Source organism: Sinohyriopsis cumingii, chromosome 11 (genome assembly GCF_028554795.1).
Source record: "Sinohyriopsis cumingii isolate HCF-2022 chromosome 11, ASM2855479v2, whole genome shotgun sequence".
Taxonomy (NCBI): Eukaryota; Metazoa; Mollusca; class Bivalvia; order Unionida; family Unionidae; genus Sinohyriopsis; species Sinohyriopsis cumingii.
In genome coordinates this window covers 87,512,324-87,524,618 of record NC_142971.1, presented here as the reverse complement: position 1 = coordinate 87,524,618, position 12,295 = coordinate 87,512,324, and positions in this window count along the sequence as shown.

Sequence of the window (12,295 nt, the reverse complement as noted above, 5' to 3'; positions counted from 1 at the left end):
ATTTCAAGTTCGAATCCCGACGAAGAATCCAAGATGGAAGACGATGACGTATGGTGAAATCTGTAGTGTTGAATTATACAGTTCCTAGTAGAAACAAGAATTATCACTCCGGTTTTTGATAGCTGAATAATTTTTCTTTTAAAAACTGTCCTTGTTCATCAATTTCACATGAGCACACGTATTTTCCAGAAAAGTAACAGAATTAATCTTTTCGAATCCAAGTAATTTGAAATAATTCCAAACAGCATAACATACAACTTCTATTGTAAGAAAAAGCCCTGCTGCAACTGAGAGTAATTTTCCAAAACATGGGCTATATCGTATTCCAAACGTAAACAATGAGTCACGTGATCATCTTCTGGAAACTTATAGAAAGCAAGTACTTGTTAAAGGTCACGTACACCCAGTGTGACCCTGACGAAAACCAATTATTTTACTCTAAGAAATAAAAAATGTAAAAGAAATTTGTTTACATCTTAATCCCGAAGTCCCATCATGACATCGACAACAACCAATCATTTTAAAATAAAGATAGAACTTATTTACGTGACTGCCACAAATTCTGAAACAAGGTCAGGATTTAGATCAACACCTGGTGTTTATAAACTAACAGTCAAGATCAAACTATTTTCTGAAAGATGATTCTCACATTGTATTTGTATCCGTAGTTGTATTTTCTAATCCTTGGAAGTTAACAATTACTGCATATCATTTGTTATCCACTTGCACAGACCATACTGCAAAAGTATCTTTTTCTCGTTTGAAATATGTATTTAAATTGTTCTGCTAAGTAACATTTCAATTAAGCATATTTTCATTTCTTTCGGTCCTGTTTAATTTATTCACAAAAAGATATTAGTGTAAGAGACTACATTATGCTTGATAAACTGTATTTAGGGGTTGTCAACAACCAGCAAACAAATATGAGTGACCCATAACCGCATAGGTATATTACTAAGTACCTTGTCCAAGGACACACCGCGGCAACCAAATCGAGGCTGATATGATGACAGTGTTTGAACTCAAATCTTCCTGGTCGAGAGTCCTGCTAACCAATGAACCACACCTCTCGATCGATTTATGTATTACTGCATTGGTTCCAAGTAAATTTATCAATTTATTAAAGTCTTTTTCACGGATTATGAGAAATGGCATAATACTTGCTGTTACTTCTCACGTACTCAGCTTGAGAAATCTTTCTGGAGATGCCTTTTATATTTACGATTTTATTGTCCATGTGTTTCTAACTCAGTTCCAGATGGGTAACTTCCTTCTGTGGATTATTGCAATTCATCACTTTTCTTCACTATATATATATATATATATATATATATATATATATATATATATATATATATATATATATATATATATATATATATATATATATATATATATATATAGTTATTTCGTGTGATAGTGGTTCGAAATATCGCATGAAAATGCAAATATTAATTTGTGTGTGTGTGTGTGTGTGTGTGTGTGTGTGATTGGATTTTTAACGTACCTTTAACACTTTTTCAGTCATATCGCTACCATGACCGCAGTATGGCAGGTATTAGCGATCTCTAGCACTGGGGCATCATGCCACAGACATGTAGCATCAAGTCCCACCCAGTCACATTATCCTGACACCAGGCCGACCAGTCCTAACACTAACCTCTTAATGCTTGATGTTTTTGTTTAATATTTGAAGTTTGTAATAGCAAAAGGTATAATTTTAAGCTCTATGAATCGGTATATGAATAATAATGCAATGAAAATATTTCTCAATACTGTTGTATGATACCACATGATAATGTACTTACATCTCTCTCTCCGTCCATCCATTATTTTACCTGTCTACTTTCCTAACGACCGATCGTCCCACTACCAACCTACCTACCTACCCATCCATCCATCCATTCATCCATCCATCCATCCATCCATCCATCTATCTATCTATCTATCTATCTATCTATCTATCTATCTATCTATCTATCTATCTATCATTGGATGGGTTAACGTTTGTATGATGTTGATGTGAGAGACTGTGGAGGCTGGTTGAGGTATTTTATTTTACAGATTGAACAAAGTGTTATTCATTTGATACAAAACAAATTCTTCCTAAATCTCGTCACTTACTTTAAATCTGGTAAACAGCCGTCACTATAATTAGCTTTATCTCGATGTATGTTTCATTACACCCGCCAGTGTTTGTACAATTTCTATTAACTATTATGTTTACACTGTCACAGTATGCAGAACTAAGATATATAAAATATACTAACTTGTAGGAATGCAGAACATGTCACAATCCATTTAGGATGACACTGCAGGGTGCCCGTGTGCCATGTATTTTGTATCACTGTATTTTTTGCACCGGTGAAACATCTCATATTTAATTCAAGATTTATATTGTATCTTATCCAACGTTAAGACCTGTCTAGCTGAACTTGGCTATTGTTCAAATTATAACTAGGAAAAAGCACACACACTCTAAGGAACGTGTATCCACATAAGATTAGAATTATATTCTCATCAATGTTTTTACCGATTGCCAAGTGGACTAGAGGGTTGAAAGAGTCACATCAGCTGATGGTCGGTCGGTCGATGAAGCTTACTTTACTGAACGGCAGAAATACCTGTTTTTGGCTGGTGGTGATGGTGGTGGTGGTGTATGTTTCGCTTTTGGTTGTTGCCTGTGAAAGACCCAACTTAAAAAGTCGAGTTCCAGTGTCCACCAGCTACAACAGCGGCAACAACAACAACCCTTAGTTATCCCAGTTGTGCGTTTTCACATATAAAATGATCATTGCAAGAATATATTTTTAAAATTTACAAATAATGCCAGATTATATCAGTAAATGATTATTCTTACGCTGCTGCACCCGTTGTGCACATGTAAAAACATTTTCAACTATGATTTAAACTCGTTAATATTAAACGATACCAGAGGAGTCGCGCAAAATGACTAAACCATGTGCAGTATCACAAATAATACTCATCTTTTCAATGAAAATTGCAGGGATAATTTTAAGTATTTATTGCGCACAGTGTCAAATGTAAATTCTAGATAACATTCTGCCTTTGAAAAATAAATAAAACACGCACTCTCACTTTTTGTATGCATTAAATGTTTATCTTTACTTTTACTTAAACTTGTTTAAAGTCTATCGTTTCGCATCAAGCATTCAAAGTGATATAGAATGCTGTCTCCAAATCCAGTACTTTATCTACGTCGACCGAGTGATAGCGGGGATGAGTTTCGAATACATCTGCAACTCTCACCTAATTTTATCAATTTGGCACTTGTAAACTTTGTATGGAAAACTCTTTTTGATGTAAAGGGCCGTATTAGAACAACGACCATTGTTGAATTAGATACTTGAAAAGTGAAGAAAATTGGAACCAAGTTAAATTAGGTGAAACTCACCATATGTTACTAAAATTTTTATCATGGACCCAGTCTCCTGGCCATATCACTTTAGATGCAGGTGACCTTGACCTAAAAGGAATTTTAGGTTAATATCAAAGAGTGCACTTAAACTGATTCCAGTTTTGACCTTGACCTACTTATAGCATAAAGAAAATATCTGAGTGTCATTGGTGCAGCAAAACATGTTCAAACTATTTATTTATTATTTAACAAGAGTAAAAGATAACAGCTTTGATCTAGACAAAAGTGTAGGTATAAAAGATGAACAAATAACCGCACTTTTGATATTTTATAAAATTTTGAACCCACACTAGTTTTATTTATTTTACCACTTCTGTCTTGACACGTCCAGATAATATAATTTTGACCTAGAATCTGACATGACGTCATATGGATTCAGATATACACATATTAAGCATTTAAGACGTAAATTTTCAGTGGAGTCCACGAAAGTGAACATGAAAACTCAATTTCCTTTATGTTTAAACAATATTGATCTGTTTTTGTACATAAGTAGTCATCATCTATATTTTTGTGATTTTTTTTTTATTTATATGTTCTTTTGTCAAAGTAAATGCCATACGTGTACTTGGTTCAATTTGTTTCCCTTCTTATTTTAACAAAGACATCCATTTTGAGTTAGCTTGAAATTTCCATGACCTCGAGGGAATGATATAGGAGCTCTGAATGGACATGTGAATTTCTACTACATTCCTCGGTCTTCAGACATCAGAGTCCATACTTTAAACATTAATTTTCAGTTTTCAGACTTCTAAGAAGAGCTGGGAGGGGTAGACTTGATACTTTTGGATTTCAGACTAAAGAGTGTATGCTACGAAAGTTATAGGGCGGCAAAAGTGAGACTAAAGCCGTTCCATTGGTGACTTTATCGCCTCCTACAACTTTCAAAGTATAAATTTTCATGCTTTGCGGGATCCGACTGAAATGTGGTTGTCATTTCGAAAATTTGAAGTCTTACGTACCTCTAGTGCTTCCTTACAAGCCTGGATCAAGTATAATTTGAAGTCTTACGTACCTCTAGTGCTTCCTTACAAGCCTGGATTAAGTATAATTTGAAGTCTTACGTACCTCTAGTGCTTCCTTACAAGCCTGGATTAAGTATAATTTGAAGTCTTACGTACCTCTAGTGCTTCCTTACAAGCCTGGATCAAGTATAATTTGAAGTCTTACGTACCTCTAGTGCTTCCTTACAAGCCTGGATTAAGTATAAGTCTGACAAATAGTCAGATGAATAATCTTCAACAGCATTGTCGGCCAATACTCTAAGTCCATATTTATCTATTGAAATAAATCTTCAATAGCAACATTGGCCAGTACTCTTAGTCCGAATATTTCCATTGAATTTAACCTTCAATAGCAACGTCGGACAGTACCCAAAGTCCGTATATTTCTATTGACATTAACCTTTAATAGCACCATTTACCAGTTCTCTAAGTCCATCTATTTCTACTGAAATTAATCTTCAAGAGTAACATTGACCAGTACTAGTCCATACATTTCTATTGAAATTAATCTTCAATAGCAACATTGACCAGTTCTCTAAGTCCATATATTTATACTGAAATTAATCTTCAATAGTAACATTGACCAGTACTAGTCCATACATTTCTATTGAAATTAATCTTCAATAGCAACATTAACCAGTTCTCTAAGTCCATATATTTATACTGAAATTAATCTTCAATAGTAACATTGACCAGTACTAGTCCATACATTTCTATTGAAATTAATCTTCAATAGCAACATTGACCAGTACTCTAAGTCCATATATTTATACTGAAATTCATTTTCAGTTGCAACATTGTCCAGTATTCTATATATTTCTTTTGAAAGCAACCTTTTAATAGCAACATTGGCCAATACTCTAAGTCCATATGTTTCTATTAAAATTAATGGTTTTTGATAACTGAGAGAAAGGGGGAGGGTGGCTAGGTAAGGTGGATATGACGGTGCAATCTGGGGCTACGATATGGTTTTTCGCGCACTCAAAAATGTATGGTGTAACGTTTCTTGCAAGACTAAAGGTGGAGAGCAGACGTGTGTCTTATGAGAGGATGTGCTATTCTATGTGACGGCTTTGGGGGCGGAGTTGGGTTATGCAAATTTACATGAAATATTGTTTAAAATTATACAAGCCCCCCTCCCCAATTTTTTATTAGCAGCTTCCTTAAAATAGTAAAGTTTTGTGTATTCCCTAGAATTATGTTCGTTATATTATGTCGCAACAATGAAGTATTCCCTTCTGAATGGTAAATACCAGTAACATACTTCACGATATCATTTTTCTGTATTACGTACACTTGCACAATAGTGATTTTGTATTTTGTAGACAAAGACTATGCAATGCAAGTAAGTCGATTTTGAAATGAACCGCCAACACACACACATACACACACACACACACACACACACACACACACACACAAATTGAAGTGTTAGACTAAATTCATGCAGTTAACTGATTGCTAGAGCTAACTGCAAAGCTACCACACTTACTGACCCACATACACACGCATTTTCATCATCGTATTCCTTATCCTCTTCGACATTTTGCCCTTCATTCGGTTTATTTGTAACCGACTTACTAGAACAGAATATGTTACAATATTTGAAGATCTTGAGTCGTGTACTTAACAGTTAAGTCAATTACTGTGGCCTGGATCTCATACATCTTTGTTAATCGAGTATTTCAGATTTAGAATTTAAGCGTCTACAATTGTCGTTGAAGAAAACGAAGCAATGTGAGATGACTTAGTATAGGGAAAGAATATCTCCTCTGCCAAATACACCATAACCAAAACCTGCTATAGCTTCTTCTCCATCTCCTCTCCTTTCTTCTTCTTCTCATATCGATGGCAAAAATACGCCCTTAAAACGAGGACAAGAAATGCACCCTTAAATCGAGGACAGGAAACGCGCCTTTAAATCGAGGAAGGAATAAACCCATAAAGCGAAGGCAAGAAATGCACCCTGTTAAAGGGGACAAGAAATAAACCTTTGAAGCAAGGACAAGAAATGCACACTTAAACTGACGATAAGAAATGCGTCTTAAATGTAGGACAAGAAATGCACCTTGAAAACGAGGACAAGAAACGCGCCTTTAAATCAAGGACAGAAAATAAACCCATACAGCGAGGACAAGAAATTCATCCAGTAAAAGGGGACAAGAAATGCACCCTTAAATGAGGACAAGAAATGCGTCCTAAATCGAGGACAAGAAATTCACCCTGAAAAAGGGAACAAGAAATTAACCCTTGAAACGAGGACAATAAAGGGACCCTTAAAACGAGGACAAGAAATGCACCCTTAAATCGAAGACAAAAATGCCCCCTTAAACCGAAGACAGGAAATGCACCTTTAAAGCGGGGACAAGAAATGTGCACTTTTGCACTGAACACAAGATTTAAAGAATTCTTCTGGTAAATATGGTTGTCGTCGTTGGCAAGGTTAAGGATTATTACACCAAACAAATAAGTATGTTGGGGAGAAACTAATCATGTACACTATACAAAAAAGAGAGAAAACCTGCACGCGACTGTCGCTAGCTTCATGACTGCCACGTTGAGTTGTTTATAGATGTAGTTCTCTAATGTTGTAAACGGAAGGGATAGAGGTATCAGCTATAAGTCTGCATTTTAATTTTCCTAAAAAGTATCTGTCATACCACTTTCGCATGCAAAGTTGATAGCTAATAATATTACGAATGGCTTAAGAGAGACACGACAAAACTGACAAATAGTCTATTTAAAAACTGAAGAGGATCTATGTTGTATGTACATGTACTAACATAAAGGGACTGATATTTCTAGTGATTCACTGTTCATACATGTATTAACATAAAGGGACTGACATGTCTAGTTATTCACTGTTCATACATGTACTAACAAAAGGGACTGACATGTCTAGCGATTCACTGTTCATGCATGTACTAACAAAAAGGGACTGACAGTTCTATTGATTCCCTATTCATACATGTACTAACATAAAGGAACTGACATGTCTAGTGATTCACTGTTCATACATGTATTAACATAAAGGGACTGACATGTCTAGTTATTCATTTCATACATGTACTAACAAAAGGGACTGACATGTCTAGTGATTCTCTGTTCATGCATGTACTAACATAAAGGGACTGACATTTATAGTGATTCACTGTTCATACATGAATTAACATAAAGGGACTGACATATATAGTGAGTCACTGTTCACGCATGTATAACATAACGGGACTGACATGTCTAGTGATTCACTGTTCACGCATGCATTAACATAAAACGACTGACATGTCTAGCCATTCACATTTTAAACTTCCCATGACAAATAAACTAAAATTTCAAGGTCTAGTCTGTTTGTTCTAATTATTCATAATCAAAAAGCGTCGACCTTGATTTTTTCTACATTATGCTACAGTAGATCAAGGTCTAAGCTGTTGGCAAATAAATGCACGTTATGAACTTTTTAAGTACTGCGATTCTGAACTTATTCACTGCTGAAAGGACACGAATCATGCTGGGATCCAGTGTATGGTTTATTATGGTTTTATATGTGTATGTATATAGTATTTTCCAAGCTGTTGAGATGGATATGTATGTATGTATGTATGTATGTATGTATGTATGTACGTGTGTATGTACGTGTGTATGTATGTATGTATGTACGTACGTACGTACGTACATAGGTATGTATGTATGTATGTATGTATGTTAATTTAGTCTGGCTTCGTGGTCCAAAGTCAGAAAACAATGGGCCAGAATGAACTAAAGATTCACCCATAGTTCTGTCATCTATTTGTTATAACTTTTCAACCAGCTTATATAAGCCGGATGGTAAAACTGAGTAAGTGTCTGATCTCAAGTCAAGCAAACATTGGTCTAGATCGTAATGATCCACACATAGTTATGTCATCTATTTATTATAGCTTTCAACCTTGTAAAGACAGAGTATTTATATAGTTATATAGACTTTACTGACTGCATCATGTACAACAGAACATAGGCATTTCACCATACTAGAGAAACTGATTTTAATCTACACATAGTTCTAGAAAAAATTAAAACTGCAGTTTGTCTGAATAATAATAATAATAATAATAATAATGATAATAATATATTATTATTATTATTATTATTATTATTATCCTCACGCTTTAGCGTCATACCGTCTGTCCGTTTCCACATCCCCTCTTACACAGAAATTTTTTTGCTATCATGCCACTGTGGTAACCATCTGCAATCTGTCCGTTTCACACCAATGGTAACGCATGTGAAGGGTCGTGATCAGGACCTTGTGTACAACTATCTCATTTAAAACAGTCAACAGCCTTAGGTCAACATTAACTTTGCAGACGACCATGTCTGCTTTAAAATAAAATTGGGTGTGACTAATTCATAGAGTAATTAGGCATTTCAAAGTATTATGTCAAAACTAAGTTGTCGTCGACGAATAGAAGGTTTACACGATGAAGGATTCAACAGACTAGTGCTGGGATGTGAAAATGAAGTGACAGCTACCATACTGCAGAGCTGACTTCTTGGCTGTTTGGTTTATGTTTGGTTTTTGTTTGCTGTCATTTTAATAGCACTTTGAACACATTATTTGCTAAATCATGCCAGGGAACTGAGTGTACGTTTCTTTCTCGACGACACACAGAGACATCATACCCGCAACTCCCCTAGCTTCTTGTAATGCGCTCCAAGACATAACATCAGATTGTTTCTACTGTTAACAAACTGAAAACGAAAAGGTCTTCTATAATGGCAACTTAATGTACAACACAAATGTTATGCATGATTAAAGCTACATCGTGTGTGTGTGTGTGTGTGTGTGTGTGTGTAGGAATGCGAATGATAGATGACTCTCGCTAACATTTAATAATAATAATAATAATAATAATAATAATAATATCTTTAACGAGGATAACACATTTGGTCATGGCTGACCCATCTGCCAAGTGGTCCTCAGTTTTTGTAATAAAAAAGAAAAAAGAAAAATAAAATAAAATAAAAAAATAGAAAACCGTGCACATAACCATGTATCGTCGCACACTCATTCGTACATATTTGACATGAATGACTCTGTGTGACTATACTGGGAAACATACAAATATATATCAATTATGGATATGATTATAAAGTTTTCTATTCAGAGCTTTTAATATGTCATTTCAGCTGGTCTAGAAGGAATTTCTTTAATGATATTTTAAAAGAAGCAAGGGAAGTTGAATTGCGTATTCTCATTGGTAAGGAATTCCATACAGTAGGTGTTGATACAGTAAATGAGCTTTTGTAACGATTGGTTTCCGACCAAGGAATCTGGAGATCGTTGTTAGTCGTCGATCGGAGATTACGCTCAGTATTCGATGATCTTAGTTCAGTTATGTTAGAGATATAATCTGGATAAAGACCGTTTAAACACTTGTATGTCATGATTCCTTTAAAATAAAGAATACGTTCTTGTATAGGTAGCCATTTCAGATGTGAAAACAAAACATTTGAGGGAGTCATAACAGGAAGTTTCAGTATTATTCGGGCTGCCCTTTTCTGGAGTCTATCAATTCTGGACAGATTATAATTTGATGTTTTTCCCCATATGGTACAGCCGTAATCTATCAGTGGTAATATATAACCCGAAAAATAAATTTCAAGTGATTGTGGAGGTAGAAATTTCGAAAGCAATTTTAATAGAGTTATTCTTGTGACTACCATTTTACATAAGTAATCCACATGCGCATTCCAGCTGAGATACCAAGAAGTTTTTGATTTTTGACAATAGATACGTCTAAGCCATTTTGAGTTAGAAGTAAATCCATGTTCGTAGATAAACGCTGCTTTGTTCCAATTGTCATACATTTCGTTTTAGAGATGTTAATATGCATTTTGTTTTGATGACACCAAACTGATATATTGTTGAGGTCGATTTGAAGTTTAGTTTTAATGGAATCTAGAGATTTATCAGATTAATGCAATGTCGAATCGTCAGCGAAAAGATCTGTGTTAGCGTGCGCTGGATACAAGGATAAGTCATTGATAAATAGTAGCAAAAGAAGAGGCCCTAATATAGATCTTTGAGGAACACCACTTAAGATATGACTTGGTTCGGATATATGTTTACCCGTGCAAACAACCTGGTGTCTGTTTGTGAGATATGACGTGAACCAGGCACCTGAGTTTGGAGAAAACTTGCAGGCTGAAAGTTTTTTAATGAGCACCGAATGGTCAACCAAATCGAATGCTCTTTTTTTAAATCAATGATGATTGCACCAGTAAGTTCACCTGATTCTACTGCTAGTAGCCATTGGTCTATAAGTTTTGTCATTGCAGTCTGACATGAATTATTCTTTCGAAAACCTGATTGTGATCTATGGAGGAGTTGGTACTTGTCAAGATATCTGAAAATATGCTTGCTGACATGTTTTTCCATATTTTTTGAAAGTACGGATAGAACAGATATGGGTTGATAGTTGGATGGGTCATTCATTTCATTTCCCTTATAAATTGCGAATACTTTTGCTAACTTCAATGACCCGGGAATTTATTGGAAGTGATACTACAGTTAATTATTTCTTTCAATGACTCTGAGATTGATAAAGCCGACATTTTCAGAGTTTTGGGGTGAATTCTATCTAGACCAGCTGATTTGTTTGTGTCAAGTTTATTTATAATATCAAAAGTGTCATTTATTGTTATTAAGGGAATGTTGAAACTAACATAATCGGGTACCCTTTCATTCACGAATTTAGTAAGTTTGTCTAAATTAGGTTCTGTATTCTTAGACTTGTCAAGCGTTTGGGAGATATTAGTAAAAAAAATGGTTCAGCTGGTTTGCAATATCGAGCTCATCAGTATATTTAGTGCCATCAACTATAATTTCACATGGAGCTAGAGGCGCAGGTTTCGTTGAAGTTAGATTTCGTAAGTGATTCCAGATGGATCTGTTATCGAAGTTTGATGTGATCGCTTCTTTGAAAAAGGAGCGTTTGTGTTTTACAATGATTGATTTGACTTTGTTTCGTCGTTTAGATTTCGTAAGTGATTCCAGATGGATCTGTTATCGGAGTTTGATGTGATCGCTTCTTTGAAAAAGGAGCGTTTGTGTTTTACAATGATTGATTTGACTTTGTTTCGCCATAAACGATAGCTTGTAAAGTATTTATGTTTATGGTAGTAGTTTCGTTTGCGTTGTGCCTCTGCGATTTCATTAGTATACCATTCTGGTTGTTTTGATCGTTTAATTCTCTTGATGCGTATGGGGGCGTGTTTATTTAGGATAGTAAGAAAACATTCATTCCAGTTAGACAAGTCATAATCTGGGTCTTTGTTAGGGAAATATATTGCGTTAATGTTTTGTGATAGTATTAGTGTTTGCTATCAGCTTTGCGTAGTTGCTAAACTTTCGCTCAGATGTCGATTGTCTATATTCATAAGCAAAGAACCTAACTGGTAACTATCTCAATTTCTTTCTCTCTACGTATGGCTGGATGTGTTATTACTATCAAGCATCATTGCCTGAGTAATGTGAAAAAAGTGAGCTGGAGACACATGAGAACTCATTTTATAGATGTTCATCTACAACGACACGATTACTAATTTGACAGGTAGGTTACGGGGACATATTGGTTGGACAATTAGAAAATGAAGAAAAGAAAGTCTTAGTTCAAGTTTAACAACCACAACAACGACAATATACTTGCAACGAAGCAATATAAGGAAACTGTCTATGTCACGTAGCAAAACCACTGTGAAAAGAAAAAGTTACACACACATAGAGAGGGTGATAGTACTTTGAGGTTACCTATGAATGAACATTTTTTCAGATTCCTTTAAAATTCTGTCACTGTAGTGAGAAAATGGCAGA